A 19,233-nucleotide genomic window follows, 5' to 3' on the forward strand; every position below is an offset into this window, starting at 1 on the left:
CCATGCTATACTATCGGGCCGTGATCACTCGGGAGGTGATCACGGTATATACTATATATTTTATACATGATACATGTGATGACTAAAGTCGGGTTGGCTCAAGGAATACCCGCGGTTGATTCACGAATTGGGGGCTGGAAGGACATACTTTCCCGACGGCCCTCTATGTGGATCTTTGTGGCGAAGCGACAGGGCAGGTTGAGACCACCTAGGAGAGAGGTGGGCCTAGCCCTGGTCAGCGTTCGCGGTTATTTCAAAATAACACGCTTAACGAGATCTTGGTATTTGATCTGAGTCTGGCTACTGGCCTACACGCACTAACCATCTACGCGGGGACAATTATGGGCACTCGACGTCGTGGTATCAGCCGAAGCCTTCGTGACGTCAGCGACTGAGCGGCGCGCACCGGGTTGGACTGGAACTCCTACTCTTGTATAAGGGAGGCTAGGTCTGCTCACCGGCCGCGTACGCAACGTGCAGGTGTGCAATGGGCGATGGGCCCAGACCCCTGCGCCATAGGATTTAGACCGGCGTGCTGACCTCTCTGTTGTGCCTAGGTAGGGCTGCGACGTGTTGATCTTCCGAGGCCGGGCATGACCCAGAAAAGTGTGTCCGGCCAAATGGGATCAACCGTGTTGGGTTATGTAGAGCACCCCTGCAGGGAAGTTAATCTATTCGAATAGCCGTGATCTTCGGTAACAGGACGACTTGAAGTTGTACCTTGACCTTATGACAACTAGAACCGGATACTTAATAAAACACACCCTTCCAAGTACCAGATACAACCGGTGATCGCTCTCTTACAGAGCGACGAGGGGAGGATCATCGGTTAGGAGTATGCTACACGATGCTACTTGGTGAACTTACCATCCAGTCTCTTCTCCTGCTGCAAGATGGAGGTTACCAGAAGCGTAGTCTTCGAAAGGACTAGCTATCCCCCTCTTATTCCGGCATTCTGTAGTTCAGTCCACATATGATACCCTTATTCCATTTGATACCAATGCATACATATATAGTGTAGCTCCTTGCTTGCGAGTACTTTGGATGAGTACTCATGGTTGCCTTGCTCCCTCTTTTCTCCCTTTCTATACTCGATTGCTGCGACCAGACGTGTAACGCCCTCGATGCGGCTATATCTCCCACGTGTCGAAGCACGACTTAGAGGCATAACCGCATTGAAAGCAATGTCGCAAGTGAAGTAATCTTCACACAACCCATGTAATACATAAGGAAAAGAGATACATAGTTGGCTTACAATCGCCACTTTACACAAATACATGAATAAAGCATTACATCATCCAAATACAATCATGGTCCGACTACGAAACCAAAATAAAAGAAGAACCCTAAATGCGACAAGGTCCCCGATCGACCCCAAGTGGGCTCCACTACTGATCAACTAGAACGAAACAACACAAAGGACAAGATCTTCATTGAGCTCCTCCTGAGCTTGGTTGCGTCATCTGCACAGACTCATCGGCACCTGCAAGCTGGTTTGGAAGTATCTGTGAGCCACGGGGACTCAGCAATCTCGCACCCTCGCGATCAAGACTATTTAAGCTTATGGGTAAGGTAAAAGGTATGAGATGGAGCTGCAGCAAGCGACTAGCATATATGGTGGCTAACATACGCAAATGAGAGCGAGAAGAGAAGGCAAAGCACGGTCGGTAAAAGTATGATCAAGAAGTGATCCTAAAACAACCTACGTCAAGCATAACTCGAACACCGTGTACACTTCCCGGATTCCGCCGAAAAGAGACCATCACGGTAACACACGCTGTTGATTCATTTTAATTAAGTTAAGGTTCAAGTTATCTACAACCGGACATTAACAAATTCCCATCTGCCCATAACCGCGGGCACGGCTTTCGAAAGTTCAAATCCCTACAGGGGTGTCTCAACTTAGCCCATGACAAGCTCTCACGGTCAACGAAGGAATAGACCTCCTCCCGAGACGTTCCGATCAGACTCGGTATCCCGGTTCTTCAAGACATCCTCGACAATGGTAAAACAAGTCCGGCAAGACCACCCGCTGTGCCGACAAATCCCGATAGGAGCTGCACATATCTCGTTCTCAGGGCACACCGGATAAGCTAAGCGTACAGGAGCCGACGTAACCCAAGTTGCCAAGGGATGGCCCTACACGGTGCTCTAGGTTGGACCAACACTCAGAGGAGCACTGGCCCGGGGGTTTAAGATAAAGATGACCCTTGGGCTGGCCTAACCCAGAGGAAAAAGAGGCTAGGTGGCAAATGGTAAAACCAATGTTGGGCCTTGCTGGAGGAGTTTTATTCAAAGCGAACTGTCAAGGGGTTCCCATTAGAACCCAATCGCGTAAGGAACGCAAAATCTGGGAACATAACACCGATATGACGGAAACTAGGGCAGCAAGAGTGGAACAAAACACCAGGCATAAGGCCGAGCCTTCCACCCTTTACCAAGTATATAGATGCATTAATTAAATAAGATATATGGTGATATCCCAACAAGTAAACAAGTTTCAATAAGGAACAACAACTCCATGTTCCAACAAGGAACATACTTCAATCTTCACCTACAACTAACAACGCTATAAGAGGGGCTGAGCAAAGCGGTAACATAGCCAAACAATGGTTTGCTAGGACGGGGTGGGTTAGAGGCTTGGTTCAACAATATGGGTGGCATGATAAGCAAGTGGTAGGTATCGCAGCATAGGCATAGCAAAAGAGCAAGCATCTAGCAAGCAAAGATAGAAGTGATTTCGAGGGTATGATCATCTTGCCTGAAATCCCGCAAGGAAGAAGAACGAGTCCATGAAGAAGATAAACGAATGTAGACAAATGGGTGCTCACAAACACGACATTACCGGAACCAACCCGAAGAAGCAAACACCGGAAAAGAAGCACACAACATAGTAAACAACCAACACATGAACATGGTATGATATGCGGGATGCGGTATGCGATGCATATGCAAGATTTGACAAGGAAAGCATGGACTTGGCCTCAACTTGGAAATCCAAGTGTGCCACTGGAAAGATGAGATGAAATCGCTTGAAAACGATATAAAGAACGCCGAAATCGGAGTTACGGTTTGGAAATGGCAAGCAATTCAAATATGGCACCGGTCTGCGATATACAGCAAGTAGCCATCTAAATGCAACAAGTTAAACATGCTACATCACTCAAACATGGCAACAAAATACATGGCAGGGATGCATTCAAGATGCTTAACAAAATATGAACACTGAGCTACGGCCAATTCATCCATTAACAGGTTCAAACAAGCATGGCAAAAATGCATATGGTAAACAGATCTCAGACTTAGTGAAATTAACACTTGTCTGGAATTTCATATCAGGTAGCACACTTCGGAGCATGAAAACTATATGCTACAGGACCTGAACATGGCAAAGTAAAGCATGGCATGGAGCTACTCAAAGAGCTTAACAAAAGTCCCTTAGTGACCTTGAGCCAAAAGGATCAGAAAACACAATTGCAAACATGTGAACATGGCAAAAACATAATCAGTTCTCAGACTTAGTGAAAACTGGAGCATGCTGAAACAGATATCAAGTAGGCATGTTAACGAGCTCGATGCACTCACTACAGAGCAAGGCATGACAACCTAAGCATACACCCATCAAGAATACACATTATGCAAGCTAGACATGGCAAGAACAATAACATGGCATGCACGGATCAACTACAACATCCTCGGCAAAATCGCTAGTAGACAATCTGCCCAGATTCACGAAATAGCAAAAGTAGAGCTCGATTGACTCAAGCTAGGGTGCTCTATAATTGCAAACAAAGACATGGATGGATAGAGCACTACAAGATTAACAAAACATCCTTACTGATCATCCTCAAAAGAGGCACGGATCACTAGGAAACAACATGAACATATGGCCAAATGAGATAAACAGCTCAAGGACTTGGTGGAAATGCTAAGTCCCTGAAATCAGCATTAACAAGTGCCTCACTTTGCAAGCTTGTGCTAGTCACCACACACATCACAAAAATACATGGGTTGCACCTCTGGAAAGATGGCAAAACCCTTAACAAAACATATGTAGAGCTCATGGGCATATCATGCACACATTAATTATGGCAAAAATGACAAATATCTAAATGGAGTAGCAGATCTGACAATTATCTCAAGTAGCACTCTTCTAACAGCATTTCGGACATCAAGATGAACACAAATGAAAATGATGCAATGGAATGAAATGATGTACTCTCTGAGATGAACATTTTGATATGTTATATGCCCAAATCGGAGTTACGGATGAAAAGTTACAGCACGATGAACAAGGGCATATGGATCTGGGAATTTCGGGGAGGGGATCTAGGGTTTGGCAGCGCGCGAACCGAGGCGGCGGCGGATCTCACCGGATCCGCGCCGGAGAAGGCAGGGGCGGCGGTGGCCGGACTTGATGCGGGGGACGACCGGAGTTGGGCTCGCCGGAGCCACCGGAAGAAGAGGCCGGCGCGGTGCGGGCGATGTGGCGCCGACGAGGAGGCGCAGCGCCGGCGCGGTGGAGTGGCGCGGTGCGGGGTGGTGGTCGCCGGAGCGCGCGGCGGCGACCTGGCGAAGAGGCGGGGAGGCAACGTTCGGAGGCGGCCGGGCGCGCGAGCGGCGACAGGCGACGCGCGGGCCGCGCGGGCCGGCTGCGGGCCCCGTTGGCCGGCGGCGGGCGCGGAGGAGAGAGAGGGAGGATGCCGCTGAAGTGGCGGCGCGTGGTTGGAGGAGAGGGGCGGCTGGCTGACGTGGCAGCCGGCGATTGGCCGGGCGACGTGGCAGCTGGGTGGACGCGTCCGGCCACCGGGCGGACATGTCCGGTGGCGCGGGGAGGAGTGGATTTAGGGTTCATCCGCGATTTTTGGGGAGGGGATCACATATTTATAGGTAGAGGGAGCTAGGAGAGTCCAAATGAGGTGCGGTTTGCGGCCACGCGATCGTGATCGAACGCTTTAGATGATGGAGAGGGTTTTGGTGGATTTTGGCCCACTTTGGAAGGGTGTTGGGCTGCAACACACACGAGGCCTTGTCGGTCCCTTGGTTAACCGTCGGAGCATCAAACGAAGTCCAGATGGTACGAAACTTGACAGGCGGTCTACCGGTAGTAAACCAAGGCCGCATGGCAAATCTCGGTCCAATCCGGAAATGTTTAATCCCCACACACGAGAAGAAGGTAGAAATGACCACCGGAGGAGAACGGAGCGCCGGATTGCAAAACGGACAACGGGAAAAATGCTCGGATGCATGAGACGAACATGTATGCAAATGAAATGCGCATGATGACATGATATGCAATGCATGACACGCAAGCAATGACAATGCAACAACAGCGAATAATTGGACGACACCTGGCACATCGGTCACGGGGCGTTACAAGACGTTGGAGCCCAGGAGCCAGACGCCACCGTCGACAACGACTACTACTACTCGAAGGTGCCTACTAGTACGTGCAGCCCGCTGACGACGACCAGGAGTAGTTTAGGAGGATCCTAGGCAGGAGGCCTGCACCTCTTTCGATCTGTATCCCAGTTTGTGCTAGCCTTCTTAAGGCAAACTTGTTTAACCTATGTCTGTACTCATATATTGTTGCTTCCGCTGACTCGTCTATGATCGAGCTCTTGTATTCGAGCCCTCGAGGCCCCTGGCTTGTAATATGATGCTTGTATGACTTATTTTGTTTGTAAAGTTGTGTTGTGATATCTTCCCATAAGTCCCTGATCTTGATCGTACACGTTTGCGTGTATGATTAGTGTACGATTGAATCTGGGGCGTCACAGTATTTCTCTTTCTTGTCATCATAAGTTTCACTATGGAAACCATTTTGACGAATATCTCTATAGCTTAGTAGGGTACGAGTTAAACTTGGGAAGCAATGAAGCATCCCTGCGTTACTCGAGTACCCACAGGGATAGTAAATATGACTCGAGTTGAGCCAACAAATACCTCATCGCGTCTAGCGATTTTAAAATATCTCATTTCTCTCAATGAGAGTGGAAACATTGGACTTCCCTGAGTATAGAGTTTATGGTGCATATGTCCACAAGGCACATATCATTTTTCATTAGATTGACTCCCATAGAAATCTATATATAGACATGAAGATTCTCAATATGAAAATCACTGTCAGATATATAGACATACAAATGTATTTGTACCAAAGTGCTGATACAATATATTGTGATATACAATATATGACGATGACAACAATACTTGTGTTGTTGTTAGAAAATCGTAAATGGACATTAATTATATTGACCACTCAGGAGATTGAAAGACTATTCATAGTCTCCAAACATGTCGGTTGAGGCATATTCAACCATCACATTCTCTGTGCTCATACGGCCCCGTCACAGCCGGTGATGTCGGATTGAAGGTTGAAGTAAGATTCAAACCTTCTCCCTTGAGGTTCATTGTATCCCAGGAATTGCTGATACAGAATAACCAAATGCTGAGATCTGAATCTAATGCCTTATGATTTATAAGACATCATTTTCTGTTAGCGGTGTGATCCTGACCAGAGGTGAAATCAGGATTGCACACATTATCTCATGAGACACAAGAGCGATCATGATGTCCATGGTTCAGATAGGGCAGTGGTGGCCATTGAGGGCGAATGCCTCAAACTCTATAGCCATATGTTACCTCTACGGGTAAACTAGAGATAATTAATTTACAACCAGTAAATTAAAGACCATCATGGTTGATGTTGTAATGAACTTAAGCAAAATCAGTGGGTATTTCAAGAAGTTATCTTGAAATCATTAGTGTGAATTTCAAATTGCTAAATATGACACCTTGAAGATAATCTTTAAAATGGAGTAGATCTCGTAGCACTAGAGAGTATAATCTTATGAAATCAGTAGATACTCACTCGTAATGCCTTATGTCATGACTTAGCAAAATGTGTGGGAGAGCACTTTGTAAAGCAATTATAATGTCAAAATGACAAAATATAGGCTTTAACAGTAGTCATTGATAATTTGCAAAAGGCAGTAGATCTATATGACTACCTTGTGATCTCAATACATCAATTTGAAGAAATCATCATGAATTTTGCATTCTTATTTGCAAGAAATTAAAAATCTCAATTGTAAATAGACGTATTAATCTCGACATGTAGTTAACATGGAGATATATACATTCCGAAATACATCGTAATCAACAAAAATACACTACTATTGTAATGAATAGTAATGATGTTGCACTAGCGTGAGAGGTTCCGGTCAGCGCGGACACGAAGGCAAGCGTGTCATCATCGTGAACTTGCACTTGATGTGTGGCCGGGATGTGCGCCATCGTCAACAGCGTCCGGAGCGGCGCACCGCCGTCGGCCTCTACCAATGTTGGTTGCATGTCTTTTCTTAAGCTAGAGTACTTTAAGTTAGAAGGCCTACTTTATTCGTCCTTTTAAAGCCTACTTATTCGTCTAGCTATTTCCGGCGGGAGGCCAGGCCGGCACATCGGGCTGTGGCGGCGCTGGCGCAGGATGCGGCATGGGTTGGTTCAACGGCCCCGCGATGCGTTCCTGCACCGGCGTTCACCAGTTTTCATTACTTCTCTCGTTCGACTCGCTGCTGATAACATGTTAGAGTAGAACGAGAGAAATAATGTCTCGTTCGACTCGCTGCTGATAACATGTTAGAGTAGAACGAGAGAAATAATGAAAACTATGTATCCTTTATTAGATAAGATCTGCTATTTTTTATACAAAGGGAAGAGGCGTCTGTTTAAGAGGTGCCTATTCGGCAGGGAACCGACGCGGCAGATGCAACTGCCTGCGGTTAGTGAAAGCAGGGATTATTCCATAATTAACAATCATTAATTAATCCTAACAAAGATAACACCTTTGGAAATCAGCTTTGCACCTAGCAAATCTCCCTGTTCTAAAAATTCATATTCATCCACATCCATAGACAAAGATGCTTCTATAGTACAAAAATCCATGGAAACCACGAATGTGGAAAAAAGTTGTTTTCAATTTGGCTGTAGAAAAAATATCCTAGCAAAATTTATGTATCCATTTAGAAAAACAAATGAAACATACTATTAATGAGTACATTTTGAATGTTTCCACGCTGTAAAAAAATGAATTTTGGAAACGAGCTATGACCATCCCAATCTTTTGGCCGATCGGCCAGAGCCGTTCGAACTATACGCACACATAAGTCTATCCAACGCCCACTGAATATGTTGCAGAAACTCCGCTGAAATAATCTTAGGGGCATGATCCTCAGCAAATCTATCCACATGCTCTCAGCTTAGTCATTGATAAGAACTTTCAGCGGTGAGATCCCAGCAAACCAAAGCCAAGCAGCTCAATCTGGATCACAGCATGCAGATTGGACAATAGCATCAACAGGACCTTCTCCTTCGTCAACCACGCACGGGAGAACAAGTTAAAAGAGCGGCGCCCCCATCCACATTGATGTTGCAATAGTAGCACTATCACGTGCTCCGCCCAACTGACAGCTTGCCGACTCTCACGGTGCGCCGGTGCCGCCATCAGAATTGTAGCACAACTACTTAGAATTCAGCTCTTCGTCGGTTGGTTCCAGCATGCAGGAGGAAGATGATTATAAAGAGAAAACAGTGTGGTTGGGCCAATCAAATGGAGAAGTGGACGATGCAAAACCGGCTCCTTTTGAGAAGAAAAGGTACTCATAATTGTGTCGTTCGAAAGAGAAATATCTGTGTCGATACAACAACGTACGGTTGTCCGGCAGAAAACATTTCATGAAAAAGTATACTTGAGTGGCACGATGTTTCTCCTCCCAGATGAACAGTAAAACCCAAAATAATAGCAAAGATAATCAAAAAATTGTGATCATTTTTCTTACACACATGTTTGAATGTTCCACACTTGGTAAAACGCCATTGTAAAACAAACACAAAAGGAAAATTACGGATCTTACAAGATTTAGACCAGAAGTGGAAGAAATACATGCATCCCAGAATCAAATTCAGAAAGTTTGGTATGCAGATCAGCCATTGGTTCAAAGTCAAAGAGACATGGCATCACATGAACCGGGAGAAGGTTAAGCAAGAATACCACTACAATGGCAAATTTGTGGGGCCCATATATCCATTGAATCAATAATTTTGGAGAAACTAACTGAGTAGTATAAAAGTAGTTGTTGTAATTGCCGTCAGCTAAGAGCAAAAGACCGTCCAAATAGCAATCATAATCCATTTGGAACATTTTTTTTCTTTTTCTTGTTCATCCTCAGACGTTGCATACGTTCTCACAGATTGTTCAAACAATGTAGGCAATACAGTTCGCAACTCATCATAGGTAAGAACAATTTAAAAACAGCATAAAATATAGATCATTGGTCTTAAACACAGATATGAAATGAGACAATTCTATTTCTATAATCATCAGAAAAACATCAAACAAAATAGATATGAATCAAAACCAAGAAAGGAAAACATGCATCTGGAGGACTCAGAATATGGGTGGTGATATAGCAGTATGGTCGGCAAGGCAAAAAAATGCCAATTACAACGGAGACCAAATATCAATCTTCACCATCCCAGCGAAAAACCAACCGAATTAATGTTTCTCTTCAGTGAAGATACTAAAGGATGCAACACAAACCATGTTAACACCCATGACTTAGGGAGCAGCTGCGAACGTTTTGAGAAACAAGATTTAGTTTTATCATAAGTTTCTACGTTTCAGAATCCTACATTCCAAACAGGCCTGGTACAAATATATCAGATTAAAACCAACATCATTAAGTCAGACACCAAAAAAGAACATTAAATAAGGTAAATTAACATGGCTCAGACATCCAAGGAAGGAGTCATCGCCACTGATTTCACCCAATTAAAAGAAGTACAGCAAAAACATATTATTGTTAAGTATGCAAAGCAAGTATAACAACAAAATATCCTGTTAAATCAAGAAGATAAAGCAGAGAGAAAAAAAGATTCAAATGGGTAATATCAACATGGCTCAGACATCCAAGGAAGGAATTAGCAGCATTAGCTCTCAAGCCTGGCAGGGCGAAAGCTCTTAGGCGGCAACTGCGAATGTTTTGAGAAACAAGCCAAAGTTTTATCATCATCGCCACTGATTTCACCCAATTAAAAGAAGTAAAGAAAAAGTATATTATTGTTAAGTATGCAAAGCAAGTATAACAACAAAATATCCTGTTAAATCAAGAAGATAAAGCAGAGAGAAAAAAAGATTCAGATGAGTAAAATCAACATGGCTCAGACATCCAAGGAAGGAATTAGCAGCATTAGCTCTCAAGCCTGGCAGGGCGAAAGCTCTTAGGCGGCAACTGCGAATGTTTTGAGAAACATGCCAAAGTTTTATCATCATCGCCACTGATTTCACCCAATTAAAAGAAGTACAGCAAAAATATATTATTGTTAAGTAGGAAAAGCAAGTATAACAACAAAATATCCTGTTAAATCAAGAAGATAAAGCAGAGAAAAAAAAGATTCAAATGAGTAAAATCAACATGGCTCAGACATCCAAGGAAGGAATTAGCAGCATTAGCTCTCAAGCCTGGCAGGGCGAAAGCTCTTAGGCGGCAACTGCGAATGTTTTGAGAAACAAGCCTATGTTTTATCATCATCACCATTGATTTACTCCAATTTAAAATAAGCTTAGAAATAGGGTTTTTTTAATGAAACAAAACAGCTCTGTGTTCCGACTAAATCACGTCCACAGGTAACTATCAAACGTGAAACATCCAAGATCTCTCTGTTGGCACAAAGTAGCATCTCTGGTCAAAGCTGTAGCTACCAGAGACATGGCAACACGCCCAATGAAAAACACCCAAGCAGTCACAACACAACAACCTAAAGTCCAAGCAATCATACCATAAGAAAAACAAATCATCTCAAGGAGTTGGTAAATCATCCTGAGAAATTGGCAATGAACAAATGAAAACGTGAACTAATCCAAAGATATAAATGCACCAGTTAGAGGGAGGGGGGAGCTCAGACAGCCAAGGGTTTGTCTTCAAAAGTACTGCTGAAGAGGCAGTATCAGAAACTCTAGTCCACATAAATGTCATCAACACTCAAAACTCCCTAACTAGCTGATGATGCAAACAGAAAAGATGTAAAAATTGAGAAACGGATATCAAAAAAAAAAGAGAACAAACCTATCAGTAAGGGAGAATCTAGAACACAGTACTGGCATAAGCACAACTACCCAACTGCACAATAGTGTTCTGCAAAAGAAGAACATGAAAACTGTACGCTACGTTGTGTAATAAAAGCATAGTTGTCATTCACGAGAGGCAGATCTCAAAGAGGCAAGGATAACAAGAAGTCCAGTTGTCAGTGTGATTGAGATAATATTACCATGGCAAAAACAGCTTCAAATGAATGACACTTGATACTTAAGGAGTTATGCTACCAACCTCCATATGAAATCTTCAAACCTAGCATTCCAATTGGAATCATATTTTCATTTTTACATACCTATTTTAATGCATAATTCTTAACCAGCTTTAGGAGCATGGTTGTGCTGAACTTCTCTACACACGAGTAACCGTACTTGAAAACACAAAAATGTTAGATATTATCCATAGTTTTGCCAAGCTATCATCCCTACTGAATAACTATCAGGATTAAGGATTAAAATTATCAGGGCAGATAAATCAACAAACCTAGACCTAGAGCACATCACCGTTAACAAACTATGATCTGCCCAAAAGCGCATGCCTGCCTTGAACTTGAATGAACTGGCAGCAAAGCAAAACATAAGAAACGTTGATGATAGATAACAGCCTACAGTGCAGAATTGAAGATAGCTGGCCTCACCTCTGCGGGATGCAGCACGGTTTTGGGTTAATATGGTGAGATTTCTAATGGACGACCTGAAAATCTTCTTCAAGTATTCCACCTTTTTCTCCGCAAGAAAAAAAAAGTGGAGTACTTGAAGAAGACGTTCAGGTACTCCAGCTTGGCGGATCTCTCCTCGACTGGTCTCCTGCGTGAATTTTGGCACGCCGGTGGCTCTGGGATGTTCAAGCAAGCGCCGCATGCTGCCGGTAGCATGAGGTTCCTGCTTGAACACCAGAGAGCCGCCGGGCTCCCCGACAAAACCGGCGGACGGCGCACATCATCCGGACGAGATCCAGCCAGCAGAAGGAGACGCGGCTCGACGGGGGAAGCCGCGGAAGGTGGTCGGCGGCGTCGACGGGGTCTGGGGAAACGGGCGCGGCGGCTGACGGGAGGCGCTCAGGCGCGGGGCGCGGCGATAAGGATGTGGTGGGGAGGAGGATGCTGAGGAGAGGAGATGGGATCTGAGATCTGGGAGGGCGTGGCGGCGGCGCTGCGAGGAGGGTTTGGTGAAGGGTTGGGGGTGGACGGGTGGTGCGCTGGAGAATGTATAGGGGTGGGCGATCTTCGTCGGGCTCAAGAAAACCAATTCGATACGGCCCTTGTGTTTTAGGGTCTGACGCAGACCGGGCCTGGCCTAGTTGAGGTGGGCTATGATCTCAAAAGATAATTCACATTCAGTGCTCTTCGCGGCGAAAGGCCTCCGCTCGTTGCAGCTAATTGCCGAGCGGACGCACAGGCCACTCCAACTAGGCCGGCCTATTAGCGTAGCACAGTGAAATATCCCAGCGCCTAACCAACGGAATTCGAGAGCTTCGAGATCTCTGAGGCAACATGCCCCTCTATTATATGCATCTTAGAAATCCAAATAGAGGGCTCACGTGTTGAAAGCATGATAGGATCTTTAGGTTTTGAAAAGAGTTTTGTTGTAAGCAGTAGAGGTAGAAGTGATGGTTTTGGTATCTTTTGGAATGAAGCAATAAAGTTAAAAATTCTCGATTATTCATAGTATCATGTTGATGTACTTGTGAAAGAACTAGTCCTGGTGCAAACTAGGATCACTTTTGTCTATGGAGAAGCACAAGTGCAAGAAAGATATAAAACCTGGGATATGATGCGTGGCATTGCTAATACCAGCAATCATCCCTGGGTTGTAGTTGGCGACTTCAACGAAGTGTTGCATGGCCACGAGCATGATGGGGTGTGTGCGAGAAGCCAAGCGCAGATGGATCTGTTCCGAGATGTTTTGGATACTTGCAGCCTTACCGACATCGGATATAAGGGGCAGAGCTGGACTTTTGAGGAAAAAAGTCGCCGGAGGATCATTCACAAGAGTGAGATTGGACAGAGTCGTAGCAATGCCGGACTGGTTGATGGCATTTCCGACAGCAGAAGTCAAGCACCTAGAGGCGGCAAGTTCTGATCACGTAGCCCTATTACTTACGCTGCAAGAAATGCATGCATGCAGGAGGGGCCCGAAATCATTTCAATATGAGGTATGTTGGGAGCGGGATCCCTCGCTGGGCTCGGTAGTGGCCGACAAGTGGGCAGAGGCGCCAGGCAAATCGATGGAGCAGATCAAGACAAAATTACAAGAGCTGTCAGGCGAGCTATCAACCTGGGATCGCATGCATTTTGGCAGCGTTCGGCAAGAAATCAGTGCACTAAAGACAAAATTGCAGATGCTCCGCGCAATTCCAGGACGATCATGGCCGACTAGAGAGGAAACAAAAATTACAGATCAACTTGTCGAACTATTTCACCGGGAGGAAATACTCTGGAGACAGCATGCACGTGTTGACTGGTTGATCCATGGTGATAAAAACACCTACTTTTTTCACTTGCGTGCTAGTAGGCGAAGAAGGAAAATCAAATCAAAGAACTATTGCGTCCGGATGGTACATTGGCAGATAATGTGATGGAGATGGAGACTATGGCAACGTCGTTTTACAAAAATATTTACATGTCAGAAGGTTTAGCGGATATGGGGCCGGTCCTGCATACTATTCCACGCAAAGTTACTGATTTAATGAATGATGCATTGAATGCTCCATATAGAGAGGAGGAGGTGAAAATAGCTTTTTTCATATGTTCCCGACGAAGGCCCCAGGCCCAGATGGATACCCAACTCATTTCTTTCAGCGTCACTGGGAGGTTTGTGGTAACGAAGTGAAAAATGCAGTACTACGGATAGTGGAGGGTACAGAATCAGCAGCATGCATTAATGAACAGTCCTGGTGTTGATACCAAAGGTAAAAATCCCGCCTTATTAGCTCAGTTAAGACCGATTAGCCTTTGCAATGTGCTCTACAAAATTGCTTCAAAGGTGATCGCTAACCGTGTGAAAGTTATTTTGCCTGATATAATATCTGAAGAGCAGTCAGCCTTTGTTCTTGGACGGTTGATAACTGATAACATTATCACTGCGTACGAGTGTCTCCATTTTATGAAAAGGAACAAATCAAAGAAGCACCGGTCTTTTGCACTCAAGCTCGACATGATGAAAGCATATGACAGGGTCGAGTGGCCCTATCTGAGGGTGGTGATGATGAAACTGGGCTTCACGGAAAGGTGGGTAAATATAGTGATGAACTTAGTCACTTCGGTTAAGTTGTCGGTGCTTTTCAATGGGAACAAGTTGGAGGAGTTTGAACCATCAAGAGGGATCAGACAAGGGGACCCAATCAGCCCTTATTTGTTCTTGCTTGCGGCAGAGGGCCTGTCGTGCATGTTTAAACTCCAAGAATGAGTCATCCAATCTGAGTGGGTTACAAGTGGCACATACGGCACCCCAGGTAAGTCACTTGTTATTTGCTGATGACAGACTGCTGTTTTGTAAGGCGAGTAATGCTGGTGCTGAAGAGGTGAACCTGGTACTGAACAATTACTGTGAAGCTTCGTGCCAACAGATTAACTTTGCGAAATCTTCTATCTATTTTAGTAAGGGTGTCCCTGATAGCACCCAGGAAGTGATCAAAGACACTCTCAATGTTCCAAATGAAACACTCAATGAGAAGTATCTGGGTATGCCATCTGACATAGGAAATTCCAAAAATGGGGCTTTCAAATATTTGAAGGATCGTTTGTGGAGCAAAGTGCAAGGTTGGCTAGAGAATACTATATCAACAGCGGGTAAGGAGGTGCTAGTTAAAGCAGTGGCACAAGCATTTCCGGTCTTCTCTATGTCTTGCTTCAAGTTGCCGAGGGGATTGTGTGAACACCTTAATATGCTCATAAGAAAGTTCTGGTGGGGCTCTAAGGATGGCAAGAGAAAACCTCACTGGGTCTCATGGAAGTCCATGACAGAGCCAAAAGGTATGGGAGGACTGGGTTTTAAGGATTTCGAGCTTTTCAACTTATCTATGTTGGCACGCCAAGCATGGAGACTTCTTCAGAACCCTGAAACCCTCAGCGCACGTGTGCTGAAAAGTGTCTACGAAGCCCTGGTAACACTGGACTGATTGGGATGGCCTCCTGCGACCTCCGCGGCGACTCGCCGCCCGCGGCTTCGGTCTCGCCGCCCGCGCCTCCGCCGCCGGCGGCCGCCTTTGCTGGCCCCTCCCCCCCGCCGACTCCTACCGCCCCCGTCTCCTCCCTCCCCCTGGTCCTGGCGCCGGTGCCAGAGCCGCGTTGGGCGGACCTCGCGGAGGTCGAGGATGTGGCGGCCGGTCGGCCGGTGGTCCGCCGCGTCCCGCCGCCTCGGCCGGTGTTGCCTCAGGTGGTGGTCTCCATCCCACCCCGTCGTGGTGGCTCCGCCTCCCCCGCTCTGCCTCGCCGGCCCGTGGGTGCTGCCCGGCCATCTCCTCCCTCGAAAGCTGCCGCCTTGGGCTCCAGGACCGCCCGCCGCCGCCGCGCTCTGGCGTGGGGTGTCGCGGGGCGGTCCGACCAGGGTCGGGCATGCTTCTCCTGGCATCCCTCGTCCCTCGGGTCCCCTTCCGTCCAGGTTGTGGCTTCCCCTCGCGACGCGGCTGTCCGGTGCTCCCCTCCTCTGCGCCGCACCTCGCCCTTCCGGCCATTTATCGCGGTGTTCGGCTCGTCCTCCCTTCGCATCTCCCCCAGCCGTGCCCCCAAGCGCTCCTGGCCCGCTCCCCCCTTGGCTCCGGCGCCGACCGCGGCAGGGATGGCGGCAGCAAGGGAAACCCTCGCGCCCATCCCCCTGCCCTGTTGGCTGGGCCGTGAGGCTCTGGGTCGGAAGCCTGCTGGGCCAGCTGCCCCTTGCCGGGCCGCCCTGACCTCAAGCCTGGGCCTCCCCCCTTCGGATGGCCGTGGGCCGGCCCGTGCGACCCGCCAGTCTATCTGGCTCCCGGCTGGGCTCCCTCGGCCACCAACCACGCGCTCCACGCCCGCACCCACGTCTGGAACCCTAGCGCCTCGCCCCCAATCCCCCCCAGCCGCCGCCTCTCTGTCCGGCCTCACCCTCGCCGGCAGCCATGCCCCGCGCATGGGACAACGGCGTTCCCCGGCCCAAGCGGCGGGCTGATGAGCCCCGCGCGGCGCCTCGCCCCTCCCCCGACGTGGCGCGCCATGAAGCGGACCTCCGCCGACAGCTCTCGGCGCGCGATGGGCGCCGCTCCCCTCCCCACTCCGATCGCCGATCCCCGCCTCGCTCCGACCGCCGCTCGCCTCCCCGCTCGGACTACCGCCTCCCTCCCCGTCGCTCGCCGGTCCAGGCTGATCGCCGGGACCGCTCCAGGTCCCGCTCGCCCGTGCAGACTACCGACTGGAGTGCCCAGCGCCACCGCTCCCCATCCCCGCCTCGCCGCCGTGATGACGACCGCTTGCCGCGCCGTAGCGGGCGGTCTCGCTTCCCTGCCCGTGGGCAGCCCCAAGCACCACCCATGGAACCTTGCCGCTACCAACCCCCTCGCGGGGAGCCTAGCTACCCACCGGGCACCAACGGTGCGGGTCGGGGCAAAGCTGGCCCCAAACGCAAGAAGAAGCGGGGCATGGGGCGGGGCTCTGGCCCGGCATCCTCCACTCCTCGGGCGCGTGATCTGACCATCCCCGCATCGACCGCCCTCCTACCCGACGACCGTGCCACCGACCTCGTCAAATGCTTCAACTGTGGCATTGCTGGACACTCCCAGGTGGCATGCTCCCGCCCCCAGTGCTGCTTCGTTTGCGCCGACCCTGGCCATCCGGCTACCCTGTGCCCCGACCAGCCGATGTCAGAGGAGTTGATGATGTACGGGCATGGGATCGAGGGACTCGGCTTCTTCCACGTTGAGGTCCCGGACCTCCCTCTCCCGTCACCTTCACTCCTCGCGATCGTCACTGTCCGCGATGGGGTGGCGTCCCCCGAGATGATCGAGGCCGAGCTCAACCACCTCTACCACTGCACCTGGGACTGGCAGGCCATCCTTCTATCTGGTAACCAGTTCTCGGTGGTCTTCCCCGACGTTGTCAGTCACGGCTACGGCACCCGCAGCGGCGACATCACCCTCGCGCTCTACAAGCTGGTAGTGGACATCTTTGTGCCGATCCGGGACCCCCTGGCTGTGGCCGTCCTAGACACGGCCTAGATCCTCATCGGCGGCCTCCCCGACATCGCGCGCTCGGAGCGGGTCATTCGGAGCATGTCCCGCCTCCTTGGGAAGGTGGTCGTGGTGGACGAGCTCTCTCTGCGCAAGGAGGAAGAAGTACGGGTCAAGGTTAAATGCCTTGACTCGTCCAAGCTTCGGGTCACAGTCCGGGTGTTCTTCAACGACCAGGGGTTCGACCTCCGGATTCCCCCCGAACCGCCAAACCACATCGGCCGCCCGCGCATCCCCGACGACAACCTCTTGGGTGGCCCCGATGGGGGGGGGGGCTAGGGGGCGCCACAGCGACCGTGGTCCCCGCCATGGTCACCACTCTAGGTCGGAGGACGACGACGACGAGTACGAGGACAGCCCCCGCGATCCTCCCCCCTCCCCTACAGCGCCCAGGGGCGGTTCGGGCGCCGGCCGCGGCCACCGGGTGGCCCTCCCACCCCCTGCGGACGGTAGTGACGCTTCCAACGCGAGCCTTGCCGTGTTCCCGGCTTCGTCCCCCTGCTCCCTTGCTGGTACTCTTCCCTACATCTCCAATGAGCTTTCCACCGCGATTGTCTCCTCACCTACTACCCCACCTCCGCCGGATGCTCCTGATGCTCCTGCTCCTCCCGTGGCGGTTGGGCCGATTCCGGAAGGGGATCCGCCCCCTTCCTCTCCCCGCGCCACCCTGGGTCGGGCGGACCTGGGGACCCCGGCGCCGATGGCTCTAGCCCCGGCCGCGGCCGTCTCTTCGCCGACCCGCCCCTCGGCCTCCTCATGCATCACCCTGGGTGGGGTGTCGGTGGTGGTGGTCACCCCGGTGGCCGCTCCTCCTCTCCCGCCTTGGTCTGCGGTGTATTCCAGGAGGGGCCGGTCGACCTCGACCCCGGTGACCTCCTCGCGATGCAGCGCTCGGATTGAGGCGGCCAGGCCGGTTGGCAACCGGGCTCTGCCCATCCCTGAGCGTGCTGCTCTCCGGGCCGCTTCCCGGAACCTCGAGTTAGGTACCCCGTCCATTCTGACCACCTCTGCTACCTGTTCCTTTTCTGCGTTGGAGTCGATTCCCCTTGGTCGCCTCGCTAAGGTGGCTGCGGACTCGACCATAGTGTTCAGGGGGGAGGTTGCCCCCCCTCTTGTTCAGATCGAGGCGATACGTGCGCGGGAACTCCTGGATGGTCGTCTGGCTGAGGCCCGCGCACATCTCTCCTCTTCCTCGGCTACTCCTACCGGGGGTACTCCGAGCGTCGGTCCTCTCGCGACGGGAGCCCCGGAGGAGATCCGGGGCCGCACCCGCGCGCGTACTGCTGCCCTTCGCGCCCAGAGCGCTTCACGTGTCTTGGGGTCAAGCAGCCCCCCGATGGATGCGTGATGCGGACCTTCTTCTGGAACATCCATGGTTTCGGCCAAGCTGGTCGGCGCCGCCAACTCATCGACTACATGCGAATCGAGCGAATTGACATTGTGGCAATTCAAGAAACGATGCGGACTGAATTCTCCTTGTCAGAACTTGAGCATCTAAGCTCCGACTTGTTTGCCTGGCATTGGCTCCCTTCTAGTGGGAGTACGGGCCACTCAGGTGGCATCCTCCTAGGCGTAAAGGATGCCACCTTCGAGGTTGGAAGCATGGACCGCGGAGAGTTCTTCGTTAGCGTGGAGGTTTTTGAGCGGGCTCTCAATTTCAAGTGGGAAATCATCGCGGTTTATGGCCCTGCCGATCACCGCCGATCTGAGGCCTTCCTCGTGGAGCTCCGTAGGAAGGTGGCCTCCGCCCAGCTACCGGTGGTAGTGGGCGGTGATTTTAACCTCATCAGGACGGAAGAAGACAAGAGCAATAACCTAGTGAATTTCCCGCACATGCAAATGTTCAATGACTACATTGCGGACATGGGGTTGCGCGAGCTCGATCGGG

The 19,233-nt window shown here is 49.7% G+C and overlaps 1 long non-coding RNA gene, 6 other non-coding genes and 1 pseudogene across 7 annotated transcripts; all 8 read right to left on the reverse strand.

Moving 5' to 3' along the window:
* Positions 1-7,661: 7,661 nt before the first annotated feature.
* LOC123132405 (uncharacterized) lies at positions 7,662-12,315 on the reverse strand. Its single transcript, XR_006464686.1, has 2 exons — positions 11,791-12,315; positions 7,662-11,711 (listed from the first exon to the last, which is right to left on the reverse strand). It is a non-coding gene; the product is annotated as an uncharacterized lncRNA (long non-coding RNA).
* LOC123132756 (small nucleolar RNA SNORD34) lies at positions 9,221-9,301 on the reverse strand. Its single transcript, XR_006465024.1, has one exon. It is a non-coding gene; the product is annotated as a small nucleolar RNA SNORD34 (small nucleolar RNA).
* Positions 9,445-9,537, reverse strand: LOC123132830 (small nucleolar RNA Z43). Its single transcript, XR_006465061.1, has one exon. It is a non-coding gene; the product is annotated as a small nucleolar RNA Z43 (small nucleolar RNA).
* LOC123132695 (small nucleolar RNA SNORD14) lies at positions 9,958-10,078 on the reverse strand. The gene has a single exon (XR_006464977.1). It is a non-coding gene; the product is annotated as a small nucleolar RNA SNORD14 (small nucleolar RNA).
* Positions 10,218-10,338, reverse strand: LOC123132697 (small nucleolar RNA SNORD14). The gene has a single exon (XR_006464979.1). It is a non-coding gene; the product is annotated as a small nucleolar RNA SNORD14 (small nucleolar RNA).
* LOC123132698 (small nucleolar RNA SNORD14) lies at positions 10,477-10,597 on the reverse strand. Its single transcript, XR_006464980.1, has one exon. It is a non-coding gene; the product is annotated as a small nucleolar RNA SNORD14 (small nucleolar RNA).
* Positions 10,637-10,782, reverse strand: LOC123132860 (small nucleolar RNA snoR2/U65). Its single transcript, XR_006465087.1, has one exon. It is a non-coding gene; the product is annotated as a small nucleolar RNA snoR2/U65 (small nucleolar RNA).
* On the reverse strand, positions 10,956-11,044 carry LOC123132832 (uncharacterized; annotated as a pseudogene).
* Positions 12,316-19,233: the final 6,918 nt, after the last annotated feature.

The sequence above is a fragment of the Triticum aestivum genome, chromosome 6A (genome assembly GCF_018294505.1).
Source record: "Triticum aestivum cultivar Chinese Spring chromosome 6A, IWGSC CS RefSeq v2.1, whole genome shotgun sequence".
Taxonomy (NCBI): domain Eukaryota; kingdom Viridiplantae; phylum Streptophyta; class Magnoliopsida; order Poales; family Poaceae; genus Triticum; species Triticum aestivum.